Source organism: Leopardus geoffroyi, chromosome A3 (genome assembly GCF_018350155.1).
Source record: "Leopardus geoffroyi isolate Oge1 chromosome A3, O.geoffroyi_Oge1_pat1.0, whole genome shotgun sequence".
NCBI classification, from domain to species: Eukaryota; Metazoa; Chordata; class Mammalia; order Carnivora; family Felidae; genus Leopardus; species Leopardus geoffroyi.
Window position 1 is genome coordinate 12,170,848 of NC_059336.1, and position 21,151 is coordinate 12,191,998.

General features: G+C 51.9%; 1 protein-coding gene and 1 long non-coding RNA gene across 2 annotated transcripts in view; both read left to right on the forward strand.

The window, feature by feature from the left end:
* Window positions 1–21,151, forward strand: part of KCNB1 (potassium voltage-gated channel subfamily B member 1) — a 100,586-nt gene that overhangs the window by 16,856 nt on the left and 62,579 nt on the right. The gene's annotated exons all lie outside the window — the stretch shown is intronic.
* Window positions 55–20,153, forward strand: LOC123580049. The gene is made up of 3 exons (XR_006703102.1): window positions 55–5,286; window positions 15,763–15,768; window positions 20,141–20,153. It is a non-coding gene; the product is annotated as an uncharacterized LOC123580049 (long non-coding RNA).

The following is a 21,151-nucleotide window of genomic DNA, read 5'->3' on the forward strand; positions in this document are numbered from 1 at the left end:
AGGCACGGAATCCAAAGCAGGCTCCAGGCTCTGAGCTGTCAGCGCAGAGCCCAACATGAGGCTCGAACTCACAAACCGCGAGATCATGACCTGAGCCGAAACCAAGAGTCAGACACTTAATCGACTGAGCCGCCCAGGTGCCCCTGAAGCAAGGTATTTTGACAGAGAACAAGAGGGTGTGGTCAGAGAGGGCCTCACAGGGCAGATGGTCCTTTCTGAGAACCTGTACTTGACCTCCTTCCTTCCCAAATTGCAGAAGCAATCTTTCTTCAAGTTCTTTCTCTGTTGCGCCATTTAGCATCCTTCCTCTTGGATTCTATTCTATTTTCTTCTGACCTTGTCTTATCTCCATGAGTAAGGCAGGAAGTTCTCAAAATCTAGGACTGTTTTGTATTCATTTCTGTGTTCTAAAGCCGGGTAGGTGGGTTGCTTGTTTTATTAATAAAATTCTACTGGAACGCCTGCCACATTCACTTACCTATTATCTGAACCTGCTTTTAGTTACAACAGCATTTACAGGAAAAGTTTGCCGGCCTGTATTCTAAAGTCGCCTCGGGGCCTGATGCAGGGTAGGGGCTTTGTCAGGAGGGCTTTGGAGGATGGCCAGAGGGAATGAAGGTACAAGCTACCTGTGTGACCTTGAGCAAATTACTTAACCTCTCTGGTCCTCTGACTCCGGATCTTGCAACACCAGCTGCCTTTTCTCATCCTTCAGATCTCGGCTCCTATGTCACCTGTTCAGAAAGGCCCTCCCTGACCTTGAATGACCAGCTTGGATCTGATGGCACTTACCCTCTTCCCGCGATAAGATGTCTCTCTGCTTTATTTTGAAGTTAGGGCCACCTGGGCGCAGACACCCTTCTCCTCACTGGTGTTTTCCCTCATCTCCTGTGCCACCTCCCTGGTAGCATAAGTGGAAAGAACTCTGGACGCTTGGGTTCATGATCCCAACACCGCCCCATATGAGCTACGAAAACCTGGGCAGACAGACCCTTCATCTCTGGCCTCAGCTTTCTCAGCTGGGAAATGGGTATGGCATCGTCAAGCAGGAAAGATCTGCGCGCCGAGCGGCCAGCACTGAGCCGGGCCAAGCGCACGTGCTGTGTTCATGATGTTGTTTTTCATCTTCGCCTCCTTTTCTCAAGAGGGAGGGAAGAAAGATAGTCGACCCCAAACCTTGCCCTAACGAGGCCTCTGATGACACCTTGCCTGCCCGAATTCCTCGCACGACGCCTGTGCTAGGGAGTGGCTGGAGGGTAGGCAGCTTTATCTTACATAAAGCTCTGTGTAAATGCAACCCAAGGCAGGTCCCCTAGTCCCCCTCCCTCTCGGTCCAGGTTGCTGCCCCCACGCCCCCCACCCCTACATGAAAGTCTGAGACCCTTGCCGGCCTCGTGATTAAGAGAACAGACCAATCCAAAGAGGTGGTTTTCCAGACAGATTAGAGAAGTGCGTGCGCGTGCACGTGTGCGTGCACGCGCGCGCGTACCGGATGCCCCTAATGACTGAGTGATACGCTAACCCGGCTGGTTGCAGAATCTGAGGGTGGCGGGAGGGGTGCGCTGCAAGATAAAATGCAGTCCCCCTTGTGCAAAAACCTCTAAGCATTTCAAGACAGCGACAGCAGAGCACGCAGCCAAACTCGGGGCCCTTCTGGTCGCAGGGCCCCGTGGGACCATGCAGGCTGCACCCCCCGTGAAGCCGGCCCTGCCTGCTAGGAAGAAAGACTCAGAAGTCCTGGGGGTGAGGAGTGTGGAAAGTCCTTCAGTCCCGGTGACTCTATCAAGGAAAAAGTACCTCCCCAAGCTCCCTGCCTTGGGACACGGAGGCCAGAGCTGGGACCTTGGACTCAGATGGCCACAGGGGCCAGGTGGGTAGTGATAACAAGTGAAGCAGGTGGATGGAAGAACTGTAATAGGGCAAGTTCAATGAGCAAGACAGTTAACACTCAGCCTCAGTGTCAAGGAGGCAGCGGGGAGTGGTGGGGACTGGGGCATACGTGCCCATCAAGAGAGGCAGCTGCTGTTCAGCTCCGGGCTGGGTTCTGGGCCCACCCAGCGATTTTATTTTTCATATGAGACATCCCAAGTTACTAATGTTGGCAAGTAGTTTTTTAAAAATTAAAACATTTGAGTGGGCCAGACAGAGTGGTCTTGTGGACCACTTTCAGCCATTAGGGGTCCACATTTGATCCTTGAAGCAGAGAGCCTTCTGATGGCTAGAAGGAGAAGGAGGAATCATTTCTCGCCTCTGAGGCCCTCCCGCCTAGAAGGGAGAGGTGAGGGTGGGGCTTGGGGGACAGTAGCAACGGGTCCCCCTCCCCTTTTCTTACTCTCTGCTGTCAAGCACAAGACAGGGTGGCAAGTGTTTGTTGAATGAATGAGTGTCCCACCCAGCTGGGACTTGGCTTCAAAACCCAAGTCACCCCCGGTGGATGTTAACACAAGTCAGGGAAATTCACAGGTGACTCCTTAACTAATTAGCTAATAGGATCCAACATCCCCCTACCCAGCCTCCAACCAGAGCAGGAAGAAAAGGCTACTGTAGTTGCTGTAAAACGCACTGGATATTAAGTCAGCAAACTGGATTGGATCTGAGCCTCAGTTTCCTCATCGGTAAAATGGGGTTGTCTAGAGAACTGAATGAGAAAAAGCATGGAAAGTGCTCAGCAAGGTGCCTGATGTGCAACCAATATGAGCTGGTGCTTTTCACTGTTATTTTCATCTTTCTTCCTTATGCAAGCATTTGGCTTATTTCTAGGGACTGTGGGCCCATGGAAGAGTTTATTGTGTAGAATTAAACTTTGTATCCTTGCAAAGTAATGTCAGCTTTACAAATTCAGGCTGGGAAGCTTGAACATTCGGGAATTCTTGGTAGAGATGGGGGTGCCCAGTGTTGGAATTCTGATGTTCAAGATCACAGCAGTGATGTTCGTTGTTGGAACACCGGTATTCAGGGTCGCAGTTCTGGGATTCAAGGTGGGGAGGCTGCCATCCATTGTCAGAATCCTCAATCCGTAATTGGACCCAAGGGGTACACGGCCAGGGTATCGCCACTCGTGATCGAAACTGTAGCGGGCAAGGTCGGAACGCTGATGTTCCAAGTTGGAACTGATGTTCAGAGCCTGAATTTTGAAGGTCAGTGGCATTCTTGATTGGCGTTCTGGCAGGCGCACTGAGAACACTGATGTTTGCAGTCAGAACTCTTGTTCCTGGCTCGTTATTTTGTGGGTTTCATCCCTTACGTGTGTCACTAATGCTTCATCATCCACCCTCCAGGGAGCAGTTCCTGAGGAAATGCAAACCACAGAAAGTCCCCAAACCTCCATCTCGCCAGTGAGATTTTGTTACTTATGCCTCTTTCTCTTGCTGTTTCTGATGCCCATCCCCTCAGGCGGCGCTGTGAGAAGTGACACGATCCTCAGGAAAGCGGCTGCACAGTGACTCCCCAGCCAGAGACCCTTGACCTGTTGTCAACTCCATTTAATCTTCTTTTTCTTGCCAGTTGACCTGGAGCGGGCCCAGGGAAGCAGCCCTACCAACCCCAAGGGAGTGGGGGGGGGGGCAGCGGGCAACCCGGATGATGTCACTGTCCCATTATCCAGAGAAAGGCAAACGGTGTCAGGCAAGGGTCCGAAAGGATGCCAGGGGCGTGTGGCTTCCTGGCTCTTGAGAGGCGTGGCTGGCGGCAGCCTGTGGAGAAGTGGAATAGTGTGCTGGTCACTGTGGTCCCCACAAATGCACTGTGAGTGCCAGCTGGGCGGGGAGCTTCATTGACGGTGGCGCTTGGCAGGGACAGGTCACTCGCTAGGTCTCATCCCGTAGTAAATGCTAGACAACCCCTCCCCGACCTTCACGTGCCCTGCTCTCTGACCTTCACCTCCTCCCTCCCCGACCTTCACACTCCATTCCTTTATCATCCCTTGGTTTTTTTCAAGCCCCTCTCACCACCTGGTATATTCTAGGTTTATCTGACTCATCTCGCTACATTATAAGCTCCATCAGAGAGAGAGTTGGTCAGGTTTTGCTTGTGTCTTCTTGTCTTCTCGGTGTTAAAACTGTGCCTAGCATATAGTAGCTACTAAATAAATATTTGTTGACTGACCGAATGAACGTTGCCACTTCAGATACTTAAGAGAGTTTTTCAAGCCTCATATTATTTCATGCAGAGTCTGCCTCCTGTCTCATCCACTCTATCTGTACAGAGGTTTTGGATGGGGATGAGGGGAAGTGGCAAGAGGGAGGGGCATTCACCCCTCCATGATTTCTCATTGCTCTCAGGATAATTTCCAAAGCCCTTATTTGACCACTAAGGGCTTATAAGAACTACCCCTGCCTTCATATTAGACACTTTAAATGACTCCCTCTTTTCTCAGATCCTCAGGACTCCATTCTGGGTCTTACCTCAGGACCTTTGCACATGCTGTGCTAACTAGAACAATCTTGCAGCCCCCCCACCCTGACCCCCTTGGTCTCCTTAACTCATCTTTTATGACTCCACTTAAATATCTTCCTCCTGACTTCCCAAACTGAATGTCATTTCCCTCATGATGGGCCCTCGCATTTTTTTTCTAAGAATTTGCCATTAGCCCCCTCAGTCAGTGCTTTTGGATTCCAAAGTTCAACAGTGGGGGATAACCTTCCCTGAACTAGAGGTTTCTTATGAGGGAGGTGGCAAGAGCCCCTTCCTTTTTACTCAGAAAACTGTAGAACCTGGCCCTTCCCCCAGATATGAGATGCTCTCGCTCAAGGGAGGAGTTCTGGTCTCCCCGGGAGATTTCTTAGCTGCCTTCCAAAGCTTGTCCCATACAGCTCATCACCACGGGCCCTCTGTCCCCTCAGCTACTTCTCCCCTTCCAGCTGTCCTGAGGACTCTGAGGAGTTTAGAGACAGACTGGGTTCTGACAAGACCCGCATAACACCCACGTGTCACTCCTACGTCCCTCTTTACAGACAGACTGGTGAACTCGTCAATTCATCCAGCCCTCACTGCACCCTATGAGGAAAGTACTGTTATTATCCCCCATTTTACAGATGAGGAAGCTGAGCCCAGGGAGGTCGAGTGACACATGCGAGAATGCAGCTAAAGGTGCAGATTTGAGCCCGGGCACTGAGCCACTGCACGCCCTCCGCTCCTCCTGAAGCTTCCCTTCTTTGTTTTACTCCTAGACTGCTTGTCTTTCTTTCTTCTCTTCTCCCTTGTCTCTGCAAGCAGCCCAAACTCCCTCTCGTTGTGCATATGCTTTGCTGTACTGCTCAAGCCCAGAAATCATAAGGACAGCGTTGTGTTTGGTTTCTTCACATCTTTATCATGTAAGAGAGGGAGGAGGGGAAAGGTGGGAGTTTTCCATTTGATTGGAAGGAAAATGGGGCGAGGAAAGGGGGCACATCTTCTCCCAGGGGTCCAAAAGGCTCCATGTGACCAGCCACTCACCCCTGACTTCATCTCCTGGCCTCCTGTGTGCAGCCACACTGATCACATACTTACTAAAGGCCTTTGCACATTCTGTTCCCTCTGCCTGAAATGCTTTTCCTCTCTACTTCACCCAGTTATTGCCTGCTCATCCTGAAGCTTTCAGGTCGAATGTGCCTTCTTCATCCAGGAAGCCCTCTCTGATCTCTGAATAGGCCAAATCCCCAGTTATGGTTTTCAAAGTTCTACCTGTCTCCCTTGGTTTGGCCTTGTTCCCACTGTAATGTCACATTCATGCATGCAATTATCTGATTACTGCCTGCCCTCCCCCACTTGGAGTGGACTGTGGGCTCCCTGATGGCTTGACTTGTTTATGTATTCACCTGTCTCTCCTGCGCCTGGCACGGTGCCTCCCTCCTTAGGAGTATTCTGTAAAATTGTGTTGGATAGATGGATGGACAGACAGAAAAACGGAGGGAGGGAGGGATGGATGGATGGATTCAGAGGTTATCACAGTAGGCAGAAGGCAGACATCACACTCCTTTCGGGGGGGGTGTGGGTGAGATAGTCTGAAATGTCTAGCTGAGACTCCAACCAGAAGTTTCTTACCATCCAACCCTGAAAGGAACAAGGGTGCCAAAATCTTCACACATAGCCAAATCTTCTCTGGTGCTCAGAATGTGCTGAAGATAATGACAGTGTCTTGTATCAGCTTTTAAAGGTACCTGCTTGGGTGCTATTGAATTTTTCTTAAACAAATGCTGCATATAAAGACTCTAAACCCAGGTAACAGAAGTTCTGAGGGATCCCAGTGAATTCCCCCAGAAATGTGGTTTATTTGGAAGTTGTACTACCTTTGGGCACATGGTTCAAATCTCAGCCCTAGTGCCTGTGGCCTTAGGAGGTCACTCCCCTCTCCGAAGTGACTTTTTCTCCAGACTCCATATCCTACAAGCACCAAGGCCAGCAGAAAGAGAGGCCTTTTTTCCTGGCTATTCCGGCAAAAGTTCCGGAATTGGCTCTGACTGGGTACATTTTAGTCACGTGCTCACCTCTGAAACAATTCTTGTGGCCAGAGGAGAACGTGAGACCAGTTTGAGTCATAGACTGCTGGGTCCAAGGGAAATAGAGACCAGTTTGAGTCATAGACTACTGGGTCCAAGGGAAATAGAATTTGCTTAATATTCTTCTTTACATTAATTCTCTTATTTTACTGAAATCAAGTTGCTTTGCGGGGAAATTTGGTATCATGAAGAGTTGGTACCATTAGTTATAAATCATGTTGTGAAATTCTAGCCCGATGCTGGAGGCTGACACCTGCTTTCTTCGGGTTAAAAGGGGAGATGTACATGTGTTTGAGAGGTGTTAAAATCCCGTTAGCTTTAAAAGTGGACTTTCCCCTTAAGGGAGTCCAAAGGTTTGAAGGAGAATCGGAAAAGCTAGCACTACTCACACTGGATCAGTGTGAGTTGACGTCTTGTCCCCGTGTGGCTAAACCAGTCTCGGCTGCACATGAGAACCATCTGAGGGGGCGCCTGGGTGGCGCAGTCGGTTAAGCGTCCGACTTCAGCCAGGTCACGATCTCGCGGTCCGTGAGTTCAAGCCCCGCGTCGGGCTCTGGGCTGATGGCTCAGAGCCTGGAGCCTGTTTCCGATTCTGTGTCTCCCTCTCTCTCTGCCCCTCCCCCGTTCATGCTCTGTCTCTCTCTGTCCCAAAAATAAATAAACGTTGAGAACCATCTGAGGACCTTTGAAAGTCCCAATGCCAAGTCACCACCCCCCCCACCCCGACCAATTAAATCAGAATCTCTAGGGTGGGCCCCACGGTCTGGCATTTTTCAAAGCTCCCAAGGTGATTCCACTAACGGCGAGGCTGAGAAATCCAGATCTCAGCGCCTCTAGCGCTGCCGGTATGTGTCCCACTTTGGCATGGGCAGGGTCCACCGGGCTGCAGGAAGGGGCTCACTGGGAGACTGGGCTGCCCTGGGCCGGTCAGAGTGCGACGGAGAGTAGGATCCTGTTTCTCCAAGGAATGAACTGAGTAGGGGTCCGGTGAGGGTCGGAAGTGCAGGTTCCTGGGGTGAAGTTCAGCTCTCACACTGATCCCACCCCCACCATCTGGGACCCACTGCTCGGTACCTGAACCAGCTGGTAACTCTCTCCATCCGTCAACCGCCTCACACCCAGCTCTGCTGCTCGTTAGCTGTGTGGCCTTGAACAAGTCACCCAGCTGCTCTGGTCTTCCTTCAGGTTCCCCATCTGCATCATGGGAGGACACGGCCGAGCCCTGTGATCCTTGAGTGCCTTTCGCCTTTGGGCACCTGTGAGTTTCCATCAGGGAGGCAGCCATGGGCCAACCCCACACCCAAGCCTGAGAGGTCAGGGGTTCCCAAACCCGAGCAGAATTCAGACTCCCAGGTCTCTCCCCCCAGATCACAGAATGGAGGTCTCTAGTGGACATACATTCTCACAAGGATCTCCGTTGCTGCTGACCGAGGCGGCCCTCCAAGTGTGCTTTAAAAGCGTATTTTGCCTGTGCCTTAGGGTTCGTCACGAGAGCCCCTTATCCAGAGGTGCAGCCCATACGAGCCCCGTCCTCCTCACAACAGCCTCCTTTTTGCAGGTGAGGAAACGGAGGCTCAGAGAGACCCAGTCATTTGCCCAAGACTCTGCCAGGGCTGGGATCTCAACACTGAACCTGCCAAACTCGAGAGCTGGTGTTCTCCCGTTTCTCACCGTCCATTGTTAAACGGCCACCTCTACCGCGGCACTCTTTCTCCCTTCCCCGCTTTATTGTTACTTTTCCAGAGCAACTGTTACCGTCTTGCTCTCCACACCCCTGAACCCCTTGCATATATGCTCCACGCGAACGGGGTTTCTGTTCACTACAGTCTCCCCAGCACCGGAAGGAGTGCCTGGTACACAGTAGGTGCTTAATCAACATTTGTTAACCAAGGGGGTCACTGTGCACCTCTCTAAGCCTCAGTTTCCCCATGTGTAGCATTGAGCCCTTGGCTCGCCCACCTCAACATGCTGAGCTACAGGTGTTTTGCTCACTGTAGAGCGCTGTGCCCAGGGGAGGGAGGGTTCAACTTGGCAGAGGTAAAGGTGAGGAGTGGCCCTGCCCTAGGCCCTGCTCAGGGCTGCTCAGGGCTCACAGCTGGGATGGGGGCTGCAGGCCAGGCTGTCACCTTCCCAGGGACCCTCTGCCCCCTGGCTCCTACTCCATCATGCCACCTCCCCCCAGGGTCGGGTCTGCCACCCCACCCCCACCCCCCTCCCCGCCTTGGACGGTCCCGGAGCCTCCCCTGAGGCCCAGCCAGGCCGCTTTGTCTTTCTTGACCTTGTAACTTCATCTGCCCTGCCTGATCCTGGAGCCGGGCCCCATGCTGTCCTGGGTCAGGCCTCTGCAGCGGGCATATCAGCTCAGAGAGCCTGGAGGCCACGCTTCCAATGTGCTACCCTCGGTGCCTTGCAGACTCTGGAATCCTGTTAGCCTGGACATGTGAAGTGCTTTTATTTCTTTATTTTGGTTTGATTTTTTTTGTTGTTCTTCAAACACCAGATGCAATGGCCTGCCATGGAGGGGGGTAGAAGAAAACATCATATCTTTTCAGTTTTTTCCTCCTTTCTCGTGAGGGTTGGCCCTAAGGTGGGGAGGTGTAGGTACCGATGAATTAATGCAATGAGGGGGGCAGTCATTGCAATGAGTGGTGGACGCAATGGGGCCTCACCCACATCCCCTTTCCAGGCTGGTGCGGCCCACCGACTGTTAATAGCTCGTAGTACCCTCGGCCAGTGGGAGTGGCCTGCCTGGGGGTCTGCAACCCACAATAGCTCCCACCCCGCTGCGGGCGGCCTGCAGCCAGTGACTCACCGAATCAAGGGTGCGGAGGCCTTCTTACTTTAAGGTGAGACCAATTCTGGGTGCTGTCCACACTCCTGAGCTCCCCGTGGGCTCAAGCTGAGCGAGCTGCCTGCTGAGACCACTTTCCAATGCAGGTCCTGCCCTGGCAGGTCCGGCTTCCCTCACTCTCCCTTCTCCCAAAGGTACTTCCTCAATGCATCTGCTACCTAACAATCCTCGCCTCAGGCTCTGCGTCTGGAAGCACCCACCTGAATCCTGAGAGGAAGTGGTCGGTGTGTTTAAAACTTCCATCCATGTGCAAGTGCTGGGGATTGACAATTAAGACTGACCCTCCGCCTAGGGCAGTCTGTCCCCTCCCCCAGCATCGCCGTCTCCCCTCGATCTTCAGGGTGGGCTCTTATTGGCTCAGTCCTCACGAACACAGACCGCCCCCCCCAGGCCGCATCCCGTGCAGTGTCCTGCAGGGCCCAAGAGTTTTGCTTCTTCTGCTGACTTGGTGGGGACCGTGGCCAGAGTGGGCTGCAGTCCAAGCATGTGTTTGCAGAGTGCTTTTAAAGGCTGGCCTGGCCCTCCCTCCCCACCCTCTCTGCCAGGAATGCTCCCCCTCTCCAATGGAGAAGCTCTGGCAAGCCAGGGCCTTGTTTCCCTTTGACCGGCATTTCCTGAGTGTTAGCCTGGCAGGCTTCTGCACCGACCTTGGACGGTGTAATGAAGTTGGGGAGGCTCCGTGCCAGCTTCCCATTAATGTGGGCCTTTGCAAGTGCGTCGGGGGCTCCCAAATCTTTTGGCCTGCTCAGGTCAGGAAGTAGAGAGGGTGAGCCAGGCAGGGAGAAAATGATAGATGCAGTGGCGCTAAGGCACGGCGTGACCTTGGACAAGTCACACCCCTCCCCAGGTCTTAGGTCCTCCTGCTGTAAAGAAGGGCACTGGTTTCCCTGCTGTACGCATCCATTGGAAGAACATTTATTGAGTACTGAGTATATGCCAGGCACTCTTATAGGTGCCAGGAACATAGCAGTAAACAAAACAGGCAAAATCCCTCCCTGGTGGGGAGAACATCACCACCAGTGGGGAAAATAGCAAGAATGTGGGATTCAGAATTAGAAGATCTGGAATTTTTGCGATTGACTTCTTTGAACCTCAGTTTCCTCATCTGCAAAATGGGGTTGTTCTGAGGCATTACCGAGATGGCAGATACAAATGTTCTTGGTAGTAGCCACATCAGACATTGCTTAAGCGCCTGCCATGTGCTGGGGCACGGACAAAGATGATAATACCCTGATAGTCTCCCTGTGAGCAGTGATACTGAAATGGTGGCAAGGGGAGAATCCAGAGCCACACTGAGTTCCTATGCAACTCTGCCATTTCCTCTGCCGTGTGACCTCGGACAGGCTGCTGGACCTCTTTGTGCCGCGCGTTCCTTACCTATAAGAGAGGGGTCATACATAACTGTATCTAGACCCTAAGGTTGCTGGAAGGATGGACTTGGGTTAGGACTGGTGCATCCCTTTAAACAATGCCTGGCAGGATAGTAAGTGGTCAGTCCGGGGAAGTTGTTTATTATGAAGTGGGTGTTAATCATCTCCTTTTACAAAGGAGAAAGCAGATTTTAAGTGTTTGCTTGAGGTCATCCAGTAAGAAGCTGCTGAAGGAGATGTTGGGGGAGCCTTCCCAAGGTCTGGACCCAGGGGTGGGAGCCCCATTACCTCCCTGAGCCACCAGAAAGCGTGGGGGCGCCAAGCCGAGCTGCAGACTGAAGCCGAGAGATTTACAGCTTGGAAATACTGTGTGCGTGGGTGCGTCCGTGAGTTCCCGGCACACACGTGCAGGTGTATGTGTCTGGGCGCACTCGCGTGCACACATTTGAGCACGCGTAATAGTTATCATCAAGAAGAACATACAGTATGATTCCATTTATGTGGACTCCAAGAGTAGGCAAGACTAAGCTATGGTGCGAGAAATCAGACCCGTGGTTGCCTTTGGGGATATTGACTGGAAGGGGGCCCGAGGGAACTTTCTGGGTGGTGGAAATGTTCTACACTTAGTTGGGGTGGTGGTTACACAGGTGTAACCACTTATCAATGGTTAAGCGCTGAACGCTTAAAACTTGGACATTTTATGATGTGTAAATCATACCTTAATAAGAGAGTATTGGGGGAAAAATGATCCATATGAGATCTCATTCATTGAGAGCTGACTAACCACATGCCAGGCACTGTTTCAGGCAGACATGGCTCCATCAGGCAAGCACAGTAGGGAGGTGACAGGCCTCCCAAGGATTTGTGAGCTGCTGTTGGCTACAGGTCTTGCCCTGAGAAGAGCCTGTATGCTTAGCGAGTTAACAGAGCCTTCCTGCCCACACCCTTCCTGCCTCTGGGGAGGACCCGAAGGCTCAGAGGGGATGAGCAAGTTATCCAGGGTCAAACAGCCAGTAGGCCACTGACCCAGGGACTGAGCGTGGGTTTCCAACCTTGCAGGCATTGAGTATCTCCCAACGACAATTCACACCCACGAGCAGCTTTCGTGATTTTTCTCCCATTTCCTTTCACTAAAGGTATACTATTTTGTTAGTATTTTTTCCCTTAGCCAGCTCTGTTTTTAAATTTAAGTAAGTTTATTGTAAAAGGAACCTGCCATTAATGGGAGCTGGGATCTGTTACCCATACATTGAAGTAGAGTGACCACCTGTCTCGGCCCCCATTTGCCTGGAAACTGAGGCGGTTCTCGGGACATGGAACTTTTCCATTTAAAAATCAGGGTTTTAAAATCCTGGCAAACCAGGTTGAGTAGGTCAACCTAAATGGAAGACGTTTAAAAATAAATACTACGATGGGTGCCTGGGTGGCTCAGTCGGTTAAGTGTCAGATTTCGGCTCAGGCCATGATCTCATAGTTTGTGAGCTTGAGGCCCGAGTAGGGCTCTGTCCTGACAGCTCAGAGCCTGGAGCCTTCTATGGATTCTGTGTCTCCCTTTCTCTCTCTCTCTCTCTGTCCCTCCCTGGCTTGTGCTTGGTCGCTCTCTCGCTCTCTCGCGCTCTCTCTCTCTCTCTCTCTCAAAAATAAATAAATAAACATTTTTAAAAAATGAATACCGTGAAAATGAACTAGATCGTCAAGCTGTAACTGGCCCCGTGGCCTGCCACAGTTTCTGAACCTAGAGCCCATTTTCTGTGCTAAGAACAGAGCTTGGTTAGGCTGGCAGGCAGACTCACTCTGATTGGCTTGAGTCAGTGCCCAGACCCAGCCAATTGGCATCACCGGGGGAATGTGCAGTTCTGATTGGCCAGGCCTGGAGCTAGAGCCCGGGGTTAGCCTCAGGAGGGACATGTCGCTCCAGAGTGGAGGGATGGTTTCCCAAAAGCTTGAGAGGAATTTTTTTACCACAAGGAAGCCCCCTGACAGGCGTGACACAGCCGAGGACCCCTCTGCCCTCAGAGGCCCTGGCTTCCAGTCTGCCTCCTGCTCCCTGTAACACTTCCTCTCTATGGGCCTCAGTCTCCTCATCTCTGAAATGGGAACGTTGAGGATCTCTAAGCTTCTTCCAGGCTTCAACATTATGGGATTTGTCTTCTTTGGGACACTTATCACTGAAGTTTGGTAGTGTCTGTTAGTGTGTTTCTCCCTCTCTCTTGCTCAGAGGTAGATGAGAAATGGGAGGTCTTGAAAGGAGCATAAGACATTTCCAGGTTCAAATTTGGGGCAAGTCACTTCACTTCTCTGAGCCTCAGCTTCCTCATCTCTCAGCTGAGAAGAACAATAATATCTTTTCAGAAGGGTGATGATGAGGGTTAACACTGGGGGGAAAAAAACTTTGGTAAAGGAAATATGTCTGCAAGGGCGAATTTGGATGCAAGAAACAGAAAGTCAAATCAAGCGGACATAAACAATAAAGGGCATTTATTGGATGGAATAACTGAAAAGGCCCGGTGAGGTTTGATCCAGGTGGGGGGGGGGGATGTCTTCACCATGTCTCCTCTTGTCCTTCACGGTCATTTAGTGCAAGGAGGAAACTGAGGCTCAGAGAGAAGAGGCTGGTTCCAGGTGGGTGTCACCGTTAAAATGTAGACGGAGATCTGCCTTGGGCTGAGTTGCTGTAAGACCCCACTGAAATAATAACAACGCTGTGAGAAGGAGGAGGAAGAAGGAAAGACTAGAATGCATTGCACACCTTACCCCCGTGCTAGGTTTCCCACATCCTCATGTGACTTAAACCTGTAGCCACCCTGGAGAGCAGCTTCTGTCCTTGCTCCGGGTTTACAGACTTGAGACAGGAGACCAAGCAGGCGAAAGTGGCTTACGCAGGGTCACAGACCGGGAGGCAACGCAGCAGGGGTGCGAAGCTGGCTGTGTTCAATTTCTGATCAGATCACTTGCTTTAAGTGTGCATCTGCTCTGTGCTCCGTGCTCCCCGCTCCCCGACCCCCGACCATCTTTTTCCTTGAGTAGTCAGTGGGTCTGCCCCATTTTGCAGATGCCCCCGTGTTCTCAGGAGATAATCAGAGATCCCTTCTTGGTTCCCAGAAATGGTCTATTTTTCAAGTTGTCTTTGCCCCTCCTGGGGCTTGTGACTACTTTTCTGTTCTTTCTTTATGTCTCCAGCTCCCCACCCCTCCAACCTTTTTCAGCCCTGGCAGCTAAGCTCCCCACTGGGAGCTGCTGAGCTTTCCAGGTTGCTGGTATCCAGCCCTGGGGCTGGGTGAGGAAGTTTTTCTGCAGACACTGGGCCTTTGTCTCCTGGGGCCCCTGGGGCTGAGCCCCTCCCCCTCCTGGACAGCACCCCCTACCCCCCCCCCACCCCCGCCCGCACTGGTTTTGTGCCAGTGTTTGGGCTGCTATGGCCCTGGCCAGGCTCGAAAAAGGAATTATTTCTGTCTCCTTGCATAGTTCTCAGCCCAATTCCCAAAATGGGAAGAGGCCTGGGAGGGCCTCCCCACCCCCAGCTCCAGTGGAGGAGGGAGGAAGCGAGAACTTGGCAGAGCTGGGAGAAAGGAGGGGGCCCAACAAGACTCTACACACACCCCCCAAAGGACACAGACACACACACACACACACACACACACACACACACTCACTCACTGCAGCCCCTTCTCCAGTCCTGTGGCCTGTAAAAATAGTAAGCCTTTGGGGTGTTCCCAGGCCCTGGCAATGTGTTCCTGTGGTTCAGAGGGAGAAGCAGTGGCTGCTGGGGAGGGGGGGGGGCATGCTGTGGATAAAGAGGTGGGGGAATGTGTGTGGACCCCATCCCCTTGGCTAAAAAAACACTGGGGTTAAGGAAAGGAGGGGACAAACAGGAAAAATGCCTCAAATCCTGGCCAGGGAACAGGCAGCTAGGCTACCCAGAATGCTTTGTTCTTGCCGGCTGACCCTGGTCCTCCTACCTCCTCTTCCAGGAAGCCTTCCTTGACTGCTTCCAGGGCTGTGTCAGAGTCTTGAGAGGCGTGTTCTGACCCCAGTCATTCTGTGAGCTCGGGACCACCTGTCGTATTTCCCAACATCCCTCACAGGGTCCAGCTACAACTCTGCTCAGCCTGAATGTCCTCGTAATAACCAGCTGGGTGACTGGCCAGGGGGCAGGCTGGGTCTGTTTGACAGTGTCTGACATCTGATTTGTCCACCACACCACTGGTTGACAGACAGAGTGTCTGAATGACTGGCTGTCCGCCTGCCTGATGATCTGTCCAGCTAACAAACTATTACATGCCTAGATCACTGTCAGTCTGTCTGGCCCCCTTCCTGGGTGTTTGGTTGGCCGGATGGTTTACCGGATGGGTGGCTGTCTGACTGTCTTTCTGTCCACATAGGTGTCTGGCTGACTGCCATGTGTCCACCTGAATGGGTGATTGGCTGTTTGTCTCCCTGTCTGACTGTGTTGTCGGAGCTCTGACCAAATGGATGGCTGGTGGACCATCCGTCTGCCTGTCTGACTGGCTGTTGTATCTAATTAGATGCATAACAAATCTCCTCTCTGCCCATTTCCTCGTTTAAATGCCTTTCTTGATGTCTAATTGGCCAAGTATCTGTCTGTCTGCCTCTGAGTGTCTGACCCAGTGACTGAGCAGCTGACAGATGATCTGCCTGTCTCCATGTCTGTCCAACTTGCTGACAGTCTGTTTGGCTGTCTGTACTTAGGTGAATGACCTGAGCCTATCTCTCCATCTCCTGGCCTGCCTGCTAGCTGTCTCCATGTCTGACTGACAGGATGCCTGCAGACAGCCTGATTGTCTGTCTGTCTGTCTGTCTGCTAGGTGTCTGTTGTATCTAACAGATGAGGACAGAAAGTCTGTCCATCTCCTTGTCTGGCTGACTCACTGACCATTTTTCTGATCAAATGGGTGAGTGATTGACCATCACCTCTCTCTGTATCTGACTGGCAAGACGGCTGACCGGCTGACCGGCTGTTTTTCCACCTCTCTGTGCACCTGACTGGCTCACTGGCTATGACTCCTGACTCCCCAAGGAGGACACTACCGAGGGGCTGTCCTAGGTAGTGGTAGGGCTTGGATGATGCACATCTGGAACACCCCACGCTTCTCTCCTTCCTTCCGTGGCTCTCCCCACTCTCAACCCAGAGGAGCTAAAGTCTTTTCCCTTCCAGAGACGAGAGGGGAACGGGGCAGAGAGTTGAGCACCTGCTCAGTTTCCTCGATTTCAAATGCCTGCACTCTGTGTGGGTAAGGAAGGCACGATGAATGTGTGTTCCCCGCCCCATTCCCCAGCCCCATTTTAAGAACACCCGGGGCCTGGAGGCAACTTCACTCCTCCAAGATGCCGCAAGGACATTTTCCCGACGTCATCCTTGGAAGCACAAATCTCGACACACTTGTTCAGACACTGGGGCTGATTCCCAGCACGGGGGTGGGGGGCAGACAGCCATGCTGGGAGGACAGGCTCCCTGGGTCAGCACACCTCCAGCACCAGGAACTCCACAGTCCCTCAGAATGAACCAGGGCAGAATGAGTAATGCTTTGCTGGGAGGGAGAAGGCACAGTCTTTTCCTGCTGGTGACACTGCCTCCTGATGATAGGATCCTGCCCAGCTGCTGGGCGGGTTGCCGTCTGACCCCCACTTCCTTAAAGACAGAACTCCGCTGATGAATTTTATTTTGGGATAAATACAAGCATGAACATGGCAGGAGATGGGCAGGGAGAAATTGGGGTGTGAGAGCCTCTGGACAGAAAAAGGGACCTCCCAAAAACTTAGCTCTGTCTAAATCATGCCTTCCTTTAGGGCTGGCTCCCCCGGCCCCCCAGATTGGCCCTTGGAGACAGCAGGCTGGACAGTCCTTGCCCAGGTAGAGGGGATGACTGGTCCAAGTTCTGGGGGAGGTGGGAAGGGGGCATTCTGGGAGTTCTGCAGACCCCTGGACAGTGGACAGCAGCATTTGGAGACGGCTGTGTATCTGAGGTCAAAGTAAACTCAATATGTGACCAGAGTCAGGTCTCAACCAATGAGAAGGGTCAGGATTAATGTGTGACCTGGGTCATGACTCAGCCTAGGATCAGGTCTGTGACCAAAGTCAGGGCTCTGTTTTGGCCAGGGTCGGGGTTTAGGCTAGGACCAGAGTCATGAAGGAATCTGTGGCCAGAGTCCAGATTCAGTATGACCAGAGTGAAGTCTCCGGTCAGGACTCATTCAGGGGCTGGAGTTACATTCAGTCTGGATCCTTGGCTGTAAGAGTCAACCGAGATACCTTAACCCTAAAGGACAGGTGGGAAGAGGGGCCAATATGCTCCTGTGGTTCCTGTTCATCCTTACTCCCTCCACCACCTGGGCTCTGACGACGCCACTAAGATGCCTCGTGAGCCCCTGGGGCAGGTGAGGGTGTGGACGGTTGTTCTCCAATCCTTGCATGTTCTGCCGAGGTGAGACCAGAAGGCCAGCCTCATGTCTGGGGGAAGGTGTGGAGGCAGGGGACTGCTCCTGATGAGCAGGGAAGAGAAGGAAAAGTCGAAGAGAGTCAGGAAAGAAGTGGTTACAGTGTGAATCACACAACCCAGTTTCAGTTCTGGTCTGCCACTCACTAGCTGTGTGACCCTGAGCAACTTACTCATCCCTTCTGTGCCTTAGCTTTCTTATCTGCAGAATGGGGACAAAAATAGTGTTTACTTCCTGGGGTTCTAGTAAAGATTAAATAAGCTAATACGTGCAAGGTGCCTACAGAGGGCCTGGTTGGTTGGCATTTCTCCATCCGTTTTAGCTGTCTTATTAGCTGCCCAAACAGTGCAGGGTAGAAGTCACATCGGCGAGAGAGGGCCCAAGCTCCTCCTCCCCAGATGGGTAGGCCACCCCTCTGTGAGGTTCTGACGCCTCCCTAGTCCCCTCCATTGTGAGAGTACTGGTTCTTGTAAGTTGCTTCCCTAATGGCCGTGTTCCCCCACCAACTAGACTGTCCACTCCCACTCCCTGAGGGCGGTGGCTTATCTTTCTTGCTTTCTGCTGTGTCCTCAGCACGGTACCTGCACATAGAAGGTGCTCAAGAAACACTTACAGAATATGTGATCGTACCAAAAGCAACCATTTCCAGTGGACCAGGGGCTGCACTGGGCCCTCCCTCTAATTATGTTCTGATGCAGTCTTTTAAAAACTGAAAATTAACGTGGCTGCATACAATTAGTGAAGACTGGCTTAAACAATACCCAGGGGTCTGCCAGGGAGAGAGAGAAATCTCACCCCCGCTTCAACAGGTTCAAAGAGGAGCCTCGCTTGTGCGCCCTTGTAACATCTTCACGTGTTGTATTTTTATAGCCACAGTCTACCAGCTCCGTGGAAATAGGGGTTTGTGTCTGTTCTGGCCATGCTGTGTTCCCACTGCTTAGAACAGTGTGTGGCCAGGAGTAGTTTCCGATCAGGGTATGTTGAAAGTTCAGGGGTTTTTTTTCCTAATACCAGTGGGATTGTCTCATAGACACTGCTCCGTACCTTGCTTTGTAACTACACATAAGCTAATAAATCTTAGAGATCTTTCCACATCGGCAAAAACACATTAGTCTCATTTGTTTTGATGGCTCCATAATCTTCCGTGTTGTAGATGTACCATAATTGATGTAACTAGACCCTGCATGGAGGCAGTTTCTGGCTTTCGTTTTTCCTCACCCATAATGATGACACGTTACTTGAGCTTTTCACGTTTCAACTCTGCGAGCAGTTATCTCTGATTTCGGCTGAGAAGACTGTATCTCAGAGAGGTTAAGACACTAATGTGGGTCACACAGCTGACCTCCAAAACCCACCCTACCACCTGCACACTGGTGCCCCTCACTGAGTTTTCCCCTCATTCGTCTCAGAGAATTCTGCCCTGTGACACTTGCATGGCCTGGCAGGGCGTGGTCCTCGGGCAAGGTCCTCGCAGCCTTTGGCCGTGCCTCCCAAGAGCCAAAGCTGGGCTCAGGAGGCTAGGAGTCCCCAAAAGGACACAGAATCCGTTCCTCCAGAGCTGTGGTTACGATAGAGGTTCTCTGCCAAGGGCGATTTGGACCCCCCCCCCCCGCCCCCGGGGGAGACTTCGCAGTGTCAGGGACATTTTTGGTCGTCATGCCAGGAGAATGGGTATTACTGGCATCTAGTGGGTGGAGGCCAGGAGTGCTGCTAGACATCCTGCTCCCCACAACGAAGAAGGATCCAGCCCCAAACGTCACCAGTGCCACGGTGAAGAAATCCTGTGTTAAGGGCACCGGACTTTCTGGGGTCCAAACCCCGGCCTGCCACTTGCTGACTGAGTGAGCTTAGGCAACTTGTTTAACCTCTCTGTGCCTCTTTGGCCGTATCTGTAAAATGGGGATAAGAATGGTCCCTCTCCTCCAGGTTTGTATAGATTATATTTGTAAAGAATTTTGGCAAGGGCCTGACCAACGCGAACTCTCGGTATATGAAACCATAATTGGAATCGTTGCCCTGAGAGTCTGGGTGTCAGAGAGCTGGAGGAAGATGTGATCCATGGAGAAAGCAGGGCGGCCAGGCTGTTCCCTGCTCCCGCAGCGTGGCCTCCCCCAGGGATTGTGGCCACAGTCCACAGATAGAAATAGAACCCCCTGGATGCGCTTGACCTCTGATCGGTCAGGAATGGAGGAAAAATTGCTCAGAAGACTGTTTCCATTTTCGGGGCTGAAAAGCAGCTCCCGGGAGACCCTCAGACATGGGGATTTTCCAGAAGCTGAGCACTAAAGGGTCTTAGAGATCAACAGCTCCAAGTGGTCCGTTTCACAGATGGGGAGACTGTGGCCTGGGGAGGAGGCAGGACTTGCTCACACGGCAAGGCAGTGGCACACCTGAGCTGGAAGCCAGCCTAGAACACACGCGGATCTTGCCACGGCTCCACTCTGGTGGTCCTTCCCAGGCGAGGACCAGGACCCGGTCGTATTCACTCTTCCCGCTTTGCTGAGAAGCCCTGAAATCCACCCTACGTGGAAAGCAATGCCGTGCAAGTGTTTCTAAGCACAAATTCCACCTGTTGCCTGCAATGCCCTTGGGAAGGCCACGGACAATTCCCCAAGCGTTACTCTATTTTGTTGCTGAAGGGGTTAGACACCGTGTGTAGGTAGGCTAACACGTAGCCGGTGGAATGCAAATCGGCCAAACCTCTTTCATTCAGCAGTTCTCCTTTAGATAAACCCTTGCACGTGGGGAATGAAATATGTACCTGGATAATCTTTGTGAATTTGAGAGCAATCCAAATGTGGCCCAAGAACGGACTGGTTGAAGGCTCTCTGGGGCATCTGTACAAAGCCTTTGACACATTAATTAAAAAGCTTGGGCAGCTCTGTGCCTACCGATTTGTAACAAACTCTAACAGACGTCGTTAAGTGAAGAAATAAGATCCCGAAGGGTGAGCATAGTACCGGTATGCTACCATTTTTGTGGGGAAGAAAGAATGTAGATAAATATAAATGGTTATGCATGCACAGCACACAGGCAAGCACACGTTAGGAAAGCATGCAGCCGCGAGGAACAGAAAATTCCACAAGGGATGGCCTGAACAAACACAACAAGAAGTCCAGAGCCGGGTGGACCGGTGCTGGCACAGCTGCTCAAGGACTGGGGCGTCCTCCTCTTTCCCACTCCACCATTCTGAGCATGAGACTTTGATCTTCATGTCCTCCAAATGGCTGCTCTGTCTCCAGGCATCACGTCCACATTCCAGGCAGGAAGAAAAAGGAAGGGCAAAAGGAAAAAGAAAAAGACAAAAGTCTTCTCTTTCAGTTGCCTTGTCTTATGGGGAGGGGAGAGGGGGGTAGAAAGGAATGCCCTGCCTAGGGACTGTCACCTACATTTTATGGCACAGAGCTGGGTCACATGGCTGCTCCTAGTGGCAAGGGAGTCTAGGAACCTGAGTATTTTTAATTTGGACGCATTGTCGCCTGAACAAAATCGGGGTTCTCTTAGGCGGAGGATGGATATTGGGTAGGACATCGGGTAGCCCATCGCTGGGAGGATCCATAAGAAAATGGGAATAGTCGTTGCCTGCGGTGGGGGGGAGGGAAGCTGAATGACAAAGGTTGGGGACAGAAGAGAGACACCCTTTTAACTGTATATTCCTTTCTACCTTTTTGATTTTTCCAACTGTATGCACCTTTTCAAAAAAAAATAACTTGTGTAAAATTAGTCTTTAAAGAGGCAGCTGGAACATAATAAGCTTTCAACAAAAGCAGCTTTCCGTCTTTGGTCACTTAGCATCAGCTGCGGATTACATTCCCAGCGCTGTCCAATCTAAGTTTTGTGACTTTGGGCCTGTTCCCCCCTCTTTCTGTGCTTCCGTCTCCGTGAACAAGATACAGATAGATCTATGCTTTTCGCGGCTGGCAGGAGAATTCCTCCCAGGGGCCCAGTGCTGCTCTGGATGGCTTCTCAAGACCTCCTGAAATGAGTGAGCCCCTCTG